We start from the raw sequence: 13,061 nt of genomic DNA on the forward strand, positions 1-13,061 counted from the left end.
AGACAGACACACTAGAAAATATTAGCTGTACTACATCTTCCCCCAACTCAAATATCAGTGATACGTTATTCCACATTTGTCTCTGTGGTCTTGCCTTTTACTAAGGCGGTAAGCAATGAAGAGGGAGCGCATCCAGGTTTGTGTGATGCTGACTGTCCCAGGGACAGAGGACTCTCGGGGATGGGCCCGCTTGCTCCTGCCACTCTCCTTCTCCAGCTGGCACGCTGTGATTCAGGTATCACAAGGTGGTGCTCTTGTACTTATGGCAAATTATTCAGTAGCCACCACTTGAGGTGCCTGAGGATCTTGCTGAACCTTGTGCTACCTAGGACAAGTTGAGCTAAACGGTTGTTGGTGATTGCACCCCTCTTATACCAGAAAAGATGCCTGGTGAGAACAGCATCTCCAGGGATGGCTATCTTGTGCCTCCTTATGAAAGAAAAGATTAAGTGCTGCATGCTCACAGGGTTGGTATGTGTTGCGATACTGTGCGATCTCTTCTTGGTGCCTCATCGGAAGACATTCTCTTGAGCAGACGTCATAAAATCTCAGCTGAATGCTCCCTTCATATTTGTAATTCTCCAGGGGAAAGAGAAGTAGACCCAGAAGATCTGTTCTGTGGATTCAGGTTCTAGCTATCTCTTTCCATCTTCTTTTAAAGCTGAGCCCACCACTCCTCTCCAAAATGAAATATTTTGGCATCTTCTCATACTGGTGTGATACACCCCATTTAAATCAGAGTATTAATATTTTTTACGCAATTTGGACTACGCATTTTACTTTCTATGTTTCTCACTTATCCATTGTATTTTCTCCAAGGTTTCTTGGCTGACACATTAAAGAATTTGTGATATCTCAAAAGTCCTTTGTTGTTGTACATACAGATCTAATACCGGCGCTATAGAAAGCCTACAAAGATGACATCTCAGAAAGCAAGAGAGGGATTGTACATGGAAAGCAGCTCTGGGCGTATGTTTAAAGATGATAAACCATCTACTTTTTTTGCAAATCTAGCAGGTGGCTTTTACTGTAATGATGCTACAGGAGGCTATTTCAGGAGACTGGAGCTTGCAGCAGTCTTGTAGTTAATAAGGGCAATTGGATTACTGAGTAGGCTACTGTGGTTGCTGTTCGTTGTGTACCTGAGTGAGAACTGAACAGCTCTTGCTCCACATTTCTCTGATCATCCCCTCTTTGCACATCCATTTTAATACAAGCAATAGGCTGAGTCCAATAGACATTCCTCTGTACGTGAGATAACAGATGATTAAGAGCTCTGAATTTTACTGCAATACGGTCTGTGGTCTACAGCTTTAAGCTACATACTGGACAATAGAAATCCATTGCTTGTTTTCTGGTTCTCTTTGAAAATTTTCCCTCCTCTTCATGTTTAGTGATCATCTTAGTGCTCTGTACTTTGTAACAAATTCTGCATGCCCAACTGTTAGCTATATTTATTGAGTATTTCAGTATCGCTTCTGTGAAGTGAGGCACACGTTGGAATGATGCCGTTGTCAGCACTGCATACACCAGTAATTCATATGCGTGCAAATAAAAATAGTAGTAACTTGTACAAGTTAGGTACAAGGTCTTGTGTGTTGAAAAATGACTGCAGTGGCCATTGCTGACAACATTGCTTCAAAGAAATACAGAGAAAATTTGAGGTTACTGCAGCACTCTGGCAGATAAAAGGAAATATGTTAAGAACAAAGCAGCTTTTCTCTCTCTCACTCAATAGCATTGCTTATTCTTATGACTGCCCCAGTCTGGTTTTAACACCAGTGTGACAGCGTGTGCTGTCTTCTCTTGAAATGCTTTCTCTAGCTGAAGGAAAAAATGGCTTGTATTTTCTGTGATCTTATCCTGTGAGAACACTGGAAAGAGTTGTGCACAACATCTCTACTTGCTAGGAAAGACAATGTTAATGGTGGTGCCGCTTCTATTTTACCATCTATTGGATTCCATAAATGCCACTATATTGACAAAAGCAGCCTGCAGTAATAATATGGAAAACAAGCTGAAACAAAATTTGAGTGTATGTTGGTAATGAAGTTCTTCAATATGATTGCAAAGTTCAGATGAATTTTAATGCATCCTGCCACACACTTTTGCATTCCAGGTTAAGGTTATACTCCACAAAAAAAGACTACAGCATTCAAGCATGTACACGTGTACAAGTAGTACACTCAAATGACTTTGTCCCTGAATGTGTACTATGAAGGACATCCACCTCAGGGTCCCTCATTAGCTTCTCTATGCAATTTCTTCTTACTCCTTTTCTTGAATGCCAGTCCTTCAAATTCATCAAGGAGCCCTACAATCAAGCCCTTCTCTCCCCTTTCCACATCACAGATCAGACCTTCAGCCACCCTCCCAAAACACCCGAATCTCCATATTATGTTCTCATCATTAATGTTCAGATTCCTGCATGGGTATCACTGAGGGCATGATCTGAACATAATGACGTGGCACAGTTATAAAGATATAAAAGTCTCTGTAGATGCTTTTAGAGTCCCTCTTCTACAATATTGTAGGGACTGAAAGCTAAAGCACAGTGTTCACTTTTCTGGGGAACAGATATCTTCTGGTTAAGTTTTGGAGGGTTTAATTTTCATCTCAGTTTTTGGGGGTTTTGTTGGCAGTTTGACATAAGCATTGAGTTTCAGAGGATTTTAAACTGTTCAAATTATCAGCCAGTTTACATATCTTTTATTACATATCTTTTATTTTCTGCTCATCCGTGAGATAAAATGGCTCAGTTTTGCAGCTCTTTACAAAGATGCTAAGCCTCCATAATTCTAGTTGAAATCTGTGGTTAGCACTACATGTTCAATACTGAAAATGGGCTCTGAAATGACTCACACAAAACTTCACAATATGCGAATTGAAGGTGAAGCGAAAAGCTGATACTCAACTCTCTGCATATGCTTATGCAGCGCAGTGCTGGAGCTAAAGGACAGTTAAGCTAATGAAGGCATAGCAGCAAAATAGTCATATTTGTGCCTTTCCCTCGTCCACAGTTGCTGGGACTCGCAAAGCCATTTAACTTTTCGGGAGCATTGTGTTAACACAGTTACATTGCCTCTAATGCCTGAACCACCTTGTTCAGCAAAACTGTGCTGGCACGATAGTACAGACTCTCCAGTCTTCAGCCCTTATCATTGTGTCCAGTTGTCATCTCTCTTTTTGGACAAGGGGAATGTGGTGGATGTGCTATAGCTTGACTTTTGACACCCATGGCATTCTTGCTCAGAAGCTGAGGACGTACATATGGGCTGGAAGAGCAGACTGGTTGAAACTTGGCTGCACCATTGGGCTCATCAGGAGTAATCAGTGGTGGCTTGATGTTCAGCTGCAGTCTGGTAACACACACAGTATCACAGGAGTTGGCATGGGGCCTGTATTTTTCAACATGTTCGTAACTACCTCAATGATGACACCAAGTGCACCCTTAGCAAACTTGCAATCCAGGGGGGACAGCTGATGTTGACTGGTGTGCTTCAGTTCAGTGTGATCTTGAGAAACTTGAGGACTGGGCCAACAGAAATGCTATGAACTCCCAACTTCTTCAGCCAGGAGAAGAGCAAAGCCCCACATGTGTGGCAGAATAACCCCTGCACCAGTATGATGTGGAAACAACTGGCTGAGGAGCAGCCTGGCCCTAGTGAAAAGAACCTAAGGATTCAGGTGGCAGGTTGAATATGAGCCAACAGTGGGCTTTCATTACAGATGAGGCAGACTGCTTCCTCAGCTCCATTGCAAGGACCAGCATAGCAAGGGGTGTTACTATCTCGTCTGCTTGGCACTGGCCCATCTGGAATAGCATCCAGTTTAGGGCGTAAAGGACATTATCTGAGGGAGATGCTGAGGTCTCTGGGATGAAAAGGAGGTCGGAAGGTGATCAAATAGCAGCCTGAAACTATGAAAAAGGGTTTTACAAAGACTACATAATCAAATATTTCTTGGAAGTGGGAGCTGCCCAGTTGCAGAAGAGGCAATGGCCACAGATTGTGTCTTGAGAGATTCAGGCTAGAGTTTGGAAAACAGTTTGAGAGACTAATGAGAGTGGTGATGGAATTTCCATCCTTGGAATGGGTCTCAAAAACTCAACTAGAAGAAGCATGGCTGACCTGACTAAGTGCTGGCAATAGTTCTGCTTTGAACTGCAGGTTGAACCTCCAAAGGTCCCTTCCAACCAACGCTTCTGTGAGCCTATGATGTGTGCCTAAGAATGCTCCTCTGGCAAGAAAATGAAGATTATTATTCCTCCAGCAGTCATGGAGAGTGTTGAAGCAATATATTTTCCCTGTATATTGCAAGCATTTACAAGCCTGAAACGTGCCATTGCCAGTATGTGTCCATTTCCCAAAAAGAAGAAGAGCATGCCACACTCTGTGCCAAAACCAGAAAGCCATATGATCCTGGCAAGCATAGTACATGAAACAAGGGCTGGCACACTCCTAAGGCATCCACTTTCCCTTCTTTTGCTTGGATCCAAGGCAGAGGTAGTTCAGTTCTGCCCAGAGCATGGCCAGGGCCCATGTTGCTCACAATACACACAGCGGTGATGAGACTGAGACTGATCTGGCACATTCAGTGGTTTTAAAATACTCACAGAACACGGAGATTTAAATTTTACAGCCAGATTTGAGAATTTCAGATCTTTTTTGATTCTGTGGTAGGATTAGAAGTGCAGCTCAAAGAATGAAGATATGTGGCTGGGGCCCTTGTTCTTGGGGAAGCACATGAGCAGCAACCTGGGGCTCAGTGATTAAACTCCATACTGCAACTCAACTCTTGCTCCATGAGTAGGGCTTGAAGGAGGCTGAGCACCGAGCTACAAGTCTGTCCCCAGGAAGGTCTAGGCTGGCAGGGAGGCTGAAGGGTCAGAGCTGTCCTTTCGTGCAGAAACTGTTATGTGGAGGCATGACAGGGAACAGCGACTCATTTGCTCTAGGATAGAGCAGATCAAGGAGGAGATGAATGGAAACAGAACTTCAGAAGTCCAATTGATTCAAGTGATTTTTTTAAATACAGTTACTTTCCAGAGTGTTTCTGCTAGATACAGAAGCTGGTGCTGTAAGAAGCAGGAACACTACATAAAATGGGAAAATGAATAATAGTAGATCATAGAATATAAAGAATAATAATATGAGCCCTCCAGAGGTGGTGGAGAACTGCTGCAGTATGGGCCTCAGAGATGTTGGGACCCTGTTTTGGCAGACCATGTGCAGTCACTTTATCTCATCTTTGCGTTCAGTATAACTATTGTGATTAGACAGGGAAGAAATAGGGCATCTTTCTTTTCTGTATCCTCCCCCACTTTCATTTCTAGGAGCTTTATCCTATGCAAAAATTGCCCAAGAATGAAATGGCTGTCCTTTTTGTTTGTAGTTGCACAGTATGATCTCTTAGACCTTATATTCCTTCTTACTGCTACAGCCACCAATCTCAAATAAGCCAAAATGTGTATTGTTGCTCTTGTGGATCAGAAAAACACAATCATCAAGACCAGTGCAGAAAAGAAACATCCAAGAATGACGCTGCCTGGAGTTTTATAATTGAAGATCTTACCACCAGCAACAGAGCTTCTGTCGCTATGGAGGGAAGTTGCTTCACTTTTTTTATTTCTTTGCAGGGTTAACTGTGAGTTTTCAATACTTCAGTATTTCTTTTTAAAACATGGTTTTGGAAAACAGTACCACTTGCCTTGCAAAATTGTTCAAACCTGATGAGGTCAACATCTCAAGGGCAACATTTATGTTTGGGGGATATGGAAGGCTTTTAGATATATGTCTGTGAAATACCTTGTTCCGTGTCAATCTGATCTTCAGAAACGGGATAGTGCTGAAGCCGGCTGACAGCATGAGGAAGGAGAAACGGACGTGTAGGAGGTAAAGTTTTCTGCTTGCTTACAGAAGGCAACTTTTGTTCTTTGAAGGTCACAGTTGCCTCTTGAGTAGGACAGACATGTTCTCCTCTCTGAAGTTTGCAGCCCTTGTTCAAAAACAGTGCCCACGGAAACCTCTCTGAATTTTTTTTCCAGCATTCACTAGAGAAAAGGAGATATATATAATTTGGTAGGATTTTATCTTTATACTCTAAATATTGATTTATTCCTGCTTTCCTCTTGCAGATCCACTCCCTTGGGCCCACACACTGCAATGCATCTTCACCTCCAGCTCTCCGTGTGATACTTCAGCCACTTTCAGTCCCTCCATCACCTCCACTATTCCTTCCCTCCCACTATCACCTCTGGAGTGTAACCAGTTTAAGTTCCGCCTCTATAACTGAATGCAGCTTCAGTGAAAGGCGGTAGATAATAATCGGTTTATATCTGAAAAATGAAAACTGAAAAATATATAGGTAGCAGGGGAAAAGTGTGTCATGACAAGTACATTCCATTGGACCAATTAATGCATCTTTTAGACATTTAAGCCCTTTCCCACTAAAATGTCCTTACCTGCTATATCAGGACAATAAACCTCAGAGTAGTTTGAGTTATCTGAGTTTTACAGAAATTTAATTCCAGCTGTGCAATGATTGTCAATGCAGTGACAATGCCCAAAGCTTCCTCTCTTAACTCTCCCCTAATTTAATATGGAGTGAGCTGCATCAGGGGACTTCTATGCCTCCTTGTGTTAGAGAAGATGTGACCTAATCAGTGTCCAGCCTGAGGGGTGGGATGATGGCCCGAGCCAGCATTCCTGTGAGGTGACGTGCCATTGTCACCATGTGGAATCTTAAACTGAACTGCTGTGAAAATGAAGTATCTCAGATCACTCCAGCAAACTCAGATAAAAACTTTTTGGTTTGTATTTTGGGCATGTCAGAATACTTAATTTCAACATAAATTAGTAAGAAACCTAATGTAGACATCTTTCCTAAGAATATAAAAAAAATCAGGTTGGTATTTCCTGCAATGAATAATGAAAATTTCAAGTCCTGTGGTTCCAACCTGCAATGAGAACAAATGGTGAAATGTCAAAGTATCCCTCTGGATAAAAATGTTTTCTTTCTCAGCTGTGCTCTTTGGGAATTGGATGGAATGACATGTCTCTAGCCTCATTTTTTACAGTATCTGTACGCCCCGAGACTGCTGGAGTAATTTTAAAACAGACCTTTCTATCCAAAAGTAAAATTGGCACGCAGCCTTTTGATTCAGTTAACAGATGGCGTATGGTATTTATGAGAACAGTTGTTAAATGCTTTATAGTGTGACTCACCAACTGATAGCTGCATATTAATGGAAAGTGGACGGTGCTATCACATTTACAAGTGCTGTATTGTTGAGGGGAACCGGTTGAGCTGATTTATATAAACAGTTGCACTCAGAAGTTTGGAGTTTGGTCTAGAGCATTTGGATTCTTTCTCAAAGTACTGGTTTGAGTACCTGCTAACCTGCTCACAAGGGGAAAATCTTTTAAACCAGAACTTAGACCTTAGTTTCTGAAACAAAACAAAACAACAAAAAAAGGAGTTCAGCAGGTAATTATGTTTATTTCTTAGAATTAATTTCTGAGCTGGGTGATACTTCTAGTTACTAACTGAAATTATCTAGGGAAAGTTAAAACCTATTTATGATTTATCAGTATATATTAGCTGTTAATCAGACCGGCCAGAAGGCATTCTTGCCTTTTCTTGGTATGAGTTATGATGAATTTTAGATAGAAATTTGTTTTGCCCACTTTCATAGTCTTAAAGAAATCGTTCTAGGGCAACGTGATTGGATTGAATTCAATTCAGGTATTATTTAAAAATCCTTGCTATGAGGTTTTGCGATGAAACACCCTGTGTATCAGTTATTTCAAGAGCTGGAAAAAACACTGAAAGCATGCCAAGCATTTTATGAAATTACAAGGGCCATAAAACAGGCCTAAACCACGAGACCATGCAAATTATTGCAAAGACAACCAGCTATCATTTTTAAAGCACTTGTTTCATTACCTTTATCTTGCGTTTGTTTAGGTTGCTTTTGTTTGCCTTTGAATGGTTAAACAGCCTTAACGGGAACACTGCAGCTGAAGTGACATCAGAAGCACAGCTACAGCTTGCTGTAGTTCATGTGAATAAAAATAAGCCTAATATAACTAGAATAAAATTACAGACCTCGTTCTCTCCGGCCCCTGCATTGCACAGACAGCCCGGGGCCCAAAGGGAATAGCCTCTGGTGGAGAAAGTCAGACAGAAGGTGCAGAGTTTAACCTTTTTCCCAGGATCTGGAAGGAGCCAAACTCCACCGAGTACCCAAAATACACCAGACAGAGGGCAGCCCTGAATTGTCGACTGATTCTTCATCGCCTATGCAGGAATTTCACTTACCTAAAGTTACAGTCTGTATTCAGGGACATCCAAGCAAAGGGGGTGGTTGGAAAACAGCAGTCTGGGGCAATGCCAGAGGCTCCCAGCAAACCCAGGAGAATTTTAACATTCCCCTGGTGCTCCCGTGAATAATCAAACCTTATTTAAACTGTCTGGGGATTACTTTTTTTCTCCTTCAATTCCCACTAAGCCTCAGTAAGTACAGCGAGATTCCAGTGGGATCTTTAGCAGTGTAAAGTACTATTTGTGCCACAGCTGTGGCAAAGGTTGGATAGACGCGTGTAGTATTCACAGGATGTTGCAAGGCGGTTCTCTTTACTCAGATGTCTGGTTGCACTTTGGCCATGGGGTAACATAGGGGAGATATGGAGACAGAGAGTCTGCAGCAAGTACCGATCTTCTCAGGTGGCCACTGACCCGGCTGCCTGCTCCTAAATCACCGCCTGCGACTGGTGCTTCAGGCAGGGCTGAAGCGCCTCCCAGGATCTGCATTTTGGCTGCAGAGACCCCACCACTCTGGCAATGGTGCAGACTGGATTCCCAGGTACCGCTGAAGGTCTCGTCCTGAGGCTGCAACCATACAGCTGTTTGCACGCACATTTACCTGCATGAGCGGGTCAGTTCATGCAAGTCAGCGAATTCACCCAAGACAGTGAATTATATGTTAGTGTGCTTGATGAGAGGGGAAGCAACAGTTTGCAGCATCGGGGTTTCAATAAAACTCTAGTCATCCAAAGAAATGTGAAAAATAAAAGGAAACGAGTATGAGGTTTAGAGTTGGTCAGCTCAAATACAAATTTGCCTTAAACTGTCCGTAATATGCCTTTATTTTCATCCAGCTATCGCTGGATGAATAAGAATAGCTATCGCTATTCTTTAAAGAAAAAGAAAAAAGAATTAAACTTCCCTCTGGTATCTTAAAACCTAACGAAATCTGAAAACTCTACGGGAAAGAGCAGCAAAAATAGAGGGACTGGAGGAACTGATTAATGAGGAAAAAAATACGTAGGGCTTGATGAAGCAGTGGCTCACGGGCGATGTGATAAGTCTACAAATATTTGCAGGCTGTAAATACCAAGGACAGGAATTTAGTATGACACAGTCAGGCATTATCAGGACTAAAAGGAGAGGAAAAAATATATACGCTGGGAGTTGGGGAGATGCAATAGACCTGAGAATTAATAGATGGCACACATGTCCTGCGGGGAGCCGCGCCGTGTTGGTAAGTAAATAGGCTGAGAGAGATGACAGGACTGCTCATCTCGAACTGCTCTGGTAAGGTGACTTGTTAAATCTCAGCCATTAATGCATATATGCTTAGCTTTCAAGAGCTGGCTTGGCTGTGTGTTTAGCAGAGGCTGACAGGGTGAGCTTCCCAGGCCCCACGTGAATTTGGGCTGGCTGGGCCACCCCCTCCATGGCTACAACTGGTAGAAGGTCAAGGCGGGTCTCAGGTGTGCCAGTGCGGACACTTGTCACTGCCGGGTGGGTATGAGGCTGGATGGGGCAGAACTGTCTCTTTTGGAGGTTTCACCTCGTGTAGGATCAAAAAAGGAACCATGAAGCCAGGCCTCTTTAAAGCTTATGGAAAGCCCATGAGGATGTCGGGGTAACAGAGCCAGCGGTCGGATCCCCTGGCTGTACAGGGGAGGTTTCTTCTTGGGTTCCTCTGCGTCGCCCCGACAAGGTCTCAGACCAAGCGGAAATATCCCTTTTACAAGGCCCAATGTTTTTTTTCCTCCGTCTCTCCCTCCAAAGTGCTGCTGGATGGAGCATTTTCTTCAGCAGCAAAAGGGGGGTGAAGGTTTGTCCTGCTGTGCTGTGGGAGAGCCGGGCAGGCTGACCCAGCTCCAACCTCCTGCCCGGCCCCGGGTGCAGGATCGGGATCAGGCAGGAAAACCTCTGGCCAGCCTTGCCCCGGCCGCTCCCAGCTCGGAAACCTCTGAACAAAATGTTCCCAGCTGGGAAATGGGAACAAGTTTGCTCCTTGTTGCAGAACTGAAAAAAGACCTCACACACCCCAAAGACGGTCCCCCTCGCTCCTCCCCGCCCCGCCAGCGGCTGATAAAAGAAATTACTTCCACTACAGCTCTTGGCTCTTACTAACGGAGAGTTATTTCCTGCTCGGGGAGAGCTGGCCTCGGCTTCTGGAAATGGGAAATTCCACCCTGAAACCGGCGGGAACTTATTTCACTGACCGAAGTCCGTCCTGTCTCAGTGTCTTTCTGCGGAAATTTTTCCTCTGAGAAACCGGTGGGTTCTGGGGGTGGAAAAAGCAGCTTTGTCAAAGTTTTTAACCAGCCTGCTTATGTCCACCATAGGAAAAGCATTGTAAAATCAGCCTCTAGTGGCTTACTAATCTACTAAGCTAGAACGTAGAGGCAAAATTAATCTCATTAAACCAGCAAGTTATTCACAGGCTAGCGCTGGCAGTTTTTATTACAGCCGGTCCACTCTAACCCGCGCTCTGTCTGCGAAAGTAAGGCCTTTTGATCAAATCAAGCTACAACTCTGAATTAATGAAGCCAGCTCTGAGATTATGAGAGGTGCGAGATGGGAAGGCCTTTAAGTCTCGTACTTCAGCTGGAAAAGGCACAGCTTTTGCACTGGTGTGTTTACTGGTTTCCCTTCCCAGCGTGTTGTGGCTTGCAAGTACGCTTCCAGGAGTGAAAACAAATCTACGGATGTTAGTTCATCACGCTCACCAGTGTACGGTCTGATTTTTGACTCGCTGCGCTGCGCCGCTGCTGCACTTTCAGCCCTCGTTAACGTACACGCAGTTTTTCTCACCCCTGGTTCCGCGCCAGGGCTGAGCGCGCAGCCAACCAGCGAGATGCAGGTGTACGTCTCTAAATACAGTTTCTAAGCGGTTTGAATTTAAATATCATCAGGTTAAACAGATGCGAGGAGAAAAGGACCTCTGGGGAAGCTGCACAGCAGAGCCGGGCGGCTGCGGCGGAGGCAGAGGAGGAGCGGGAGCCCGGGGGCAGCCGGCCGTGCGGCGAGGGGACCGCAGGAGCTTTCGGGCAAAGGGAGGGAAACCCCGGCGAGGCTGACCCGCTGGGTCCAGAGCACTGCCAGCCCCGCGGTGACAAGGAGCTGGCAACGCCCGGGACTTTTCCACAGGTGTGGTTTTGCAGGGATGAGGTTTGGGATGAAAAGCCTCAAATGGGGTTAGAAGAACTCAGTGATAAAGTGATTTAATACAATGGTAAATGAGATTATTTTTATTAAAATCAGTAAAGAATAAGGCCCAAAGGAGCAAGGCACAATGTTTGGCCTCAGGCTCCGGTGTCCTTATGGTGACCAGCGGCACTGAGGCTGTCTGCGACAGGGTCTGCCTTTGCTGCGGTGGCCGAGGTCGTGCTCCCCCCCGCCCCAGCCCTCCTCCTTGCCTCCTACCGTGGGGCTTCTCCTCCCTGTCCCGGGCACCCCCAGCCCCTTGTTTCGCTGACACCCGCGTCCCTCCATCTGGCACCCGGGTCCCCCAGAGCATATGCTGCCCGTGACGGCTTTCCACATGTGCTCCCAGGGTCTCCGGATTGGTGTGCTCCGCAGAAGGGGCCGGGCCTCGAAGTCCGCTCCTGTGCCTGTGACAGATGATATTTTTATGCAAGAAAACAAAACCAGGATATCTGATGGACTGCATTATGTTTCCAGACAGCTTGGAGCTACAGCTGCAAAGTAAGAAGTTTTATGCTTAGACTTCAAAACTGTGAGTGGAAATTAAACATCAGTTTTAAACGCCTGCTTTTTTTTTTTGCTTTTTTTTTTTTTTGGTGTGCAACTTTGCATGAAGTATATGTATCTGCATAATAACTTTTCATTATCAAGCAAGCTGTTGTGAATTCTTGTAAGATGAAATAATTATTGCTTTGGAAAACTTCACAAAGTGTTAGCTGCATTTGCGGCTGGACTAATAAATGTGTACTGAGGAGGAGGAGGATGCTCTTTTCAGTGAATGCAATTAGGCTAGCTGGAAATGGCCTCAAATTATCTGTTCCACTGGAAAATGTGTTTGAGCAGGACTAGTTGTGCTGAGGGAGAATCTCTTGGGAGTTATCAGCAAATGTCAGGCTGGTCTGTGTGTCTTTGTCACGGGTGTCATTTGATGTTTGCTTGTGTATGGAGAGGGATTAGGTTAAAACCTGCTGTTACCATTATGTGGCACTGCGCTCACTAGATGAAAAATCTGTTGGTACCAGGTGTCAGCAAGCTGGCCAATTAATGATGATTGCGGGAAATTAGTTTAAAAGAATATTGTCCACTCTGATGCAGGTTTATAGAAATAATTTTAACAGATACGTAGCACTTACTAGTGCACAGGAGGATCATTCTTGTAGCTGAAACATTAATAACCTGCTCTTTCTTGCATGTGTTTGAATAGGAATAATGAAACAGTTTTCTGTGGGAGAGCTCTAGGAGCTGATACCCAGGTCAGGAGTCCAAACCTGAGCGGGCAGTTTGCAACTCCAGGCTTGTGAGATTTTCACTTTCCTACAGAAAGTGTCCAGGATGGTCTAGGATGAACCTCTGTCATCCTAGGATGTAATTTTGTATACAATCTTGAGTGAAAAGATCTTTGCTGGAACTTTTCTTGATTCACTTAGATGTTAGTAAAAGCTGAGATACATGCTTTAAAAAAAAGGTTGTTTCACATCCTGTCTGGATTGTTCCACAGCTCTCTCTAGCTATCCAAAACAATCCAACATCCTTCCCAATTTAACGTATATTTTCCT

At 44.2% G+C, this 13,061-nt stretch overlaps 1 protein-coding gene across 1 annotated transcript in view; it reads left to right on the top strand.

Annotated features, from left to right (window-relative positions):
- The first annotated feature begins 11,948 nt into the window (after window positions 1-11,948).
- Window positions 11,949-13,061, top strand: part of STARD13 (StAR related lipid transfer domain containing 13) — a 314,488-nt gene continuing 313,375 nt past the window's right edge. Inside the window, exon 1 of the mRNA XM_082484956.1 lies at window positions 11,949-12,037. The gene's annotated coding sequence lies outside the window, so the exon portion shown is untranslated. The remainder of the gene's footprint in view (window positions 12,038-13,061) is intronic.

This window comes from Vanellus vanellus, assembly GCF_965231255.1.
Source record: "Vanellus vanellus genome assembly, chromosome: 1".
NCBI classification, from domain to species: domain Eukaryota; kingdom Metazoa; phylum Chordata; class Aves; order Charadriiformes; family Charadriidae; genus Vanellus; species Vanellus vanellus.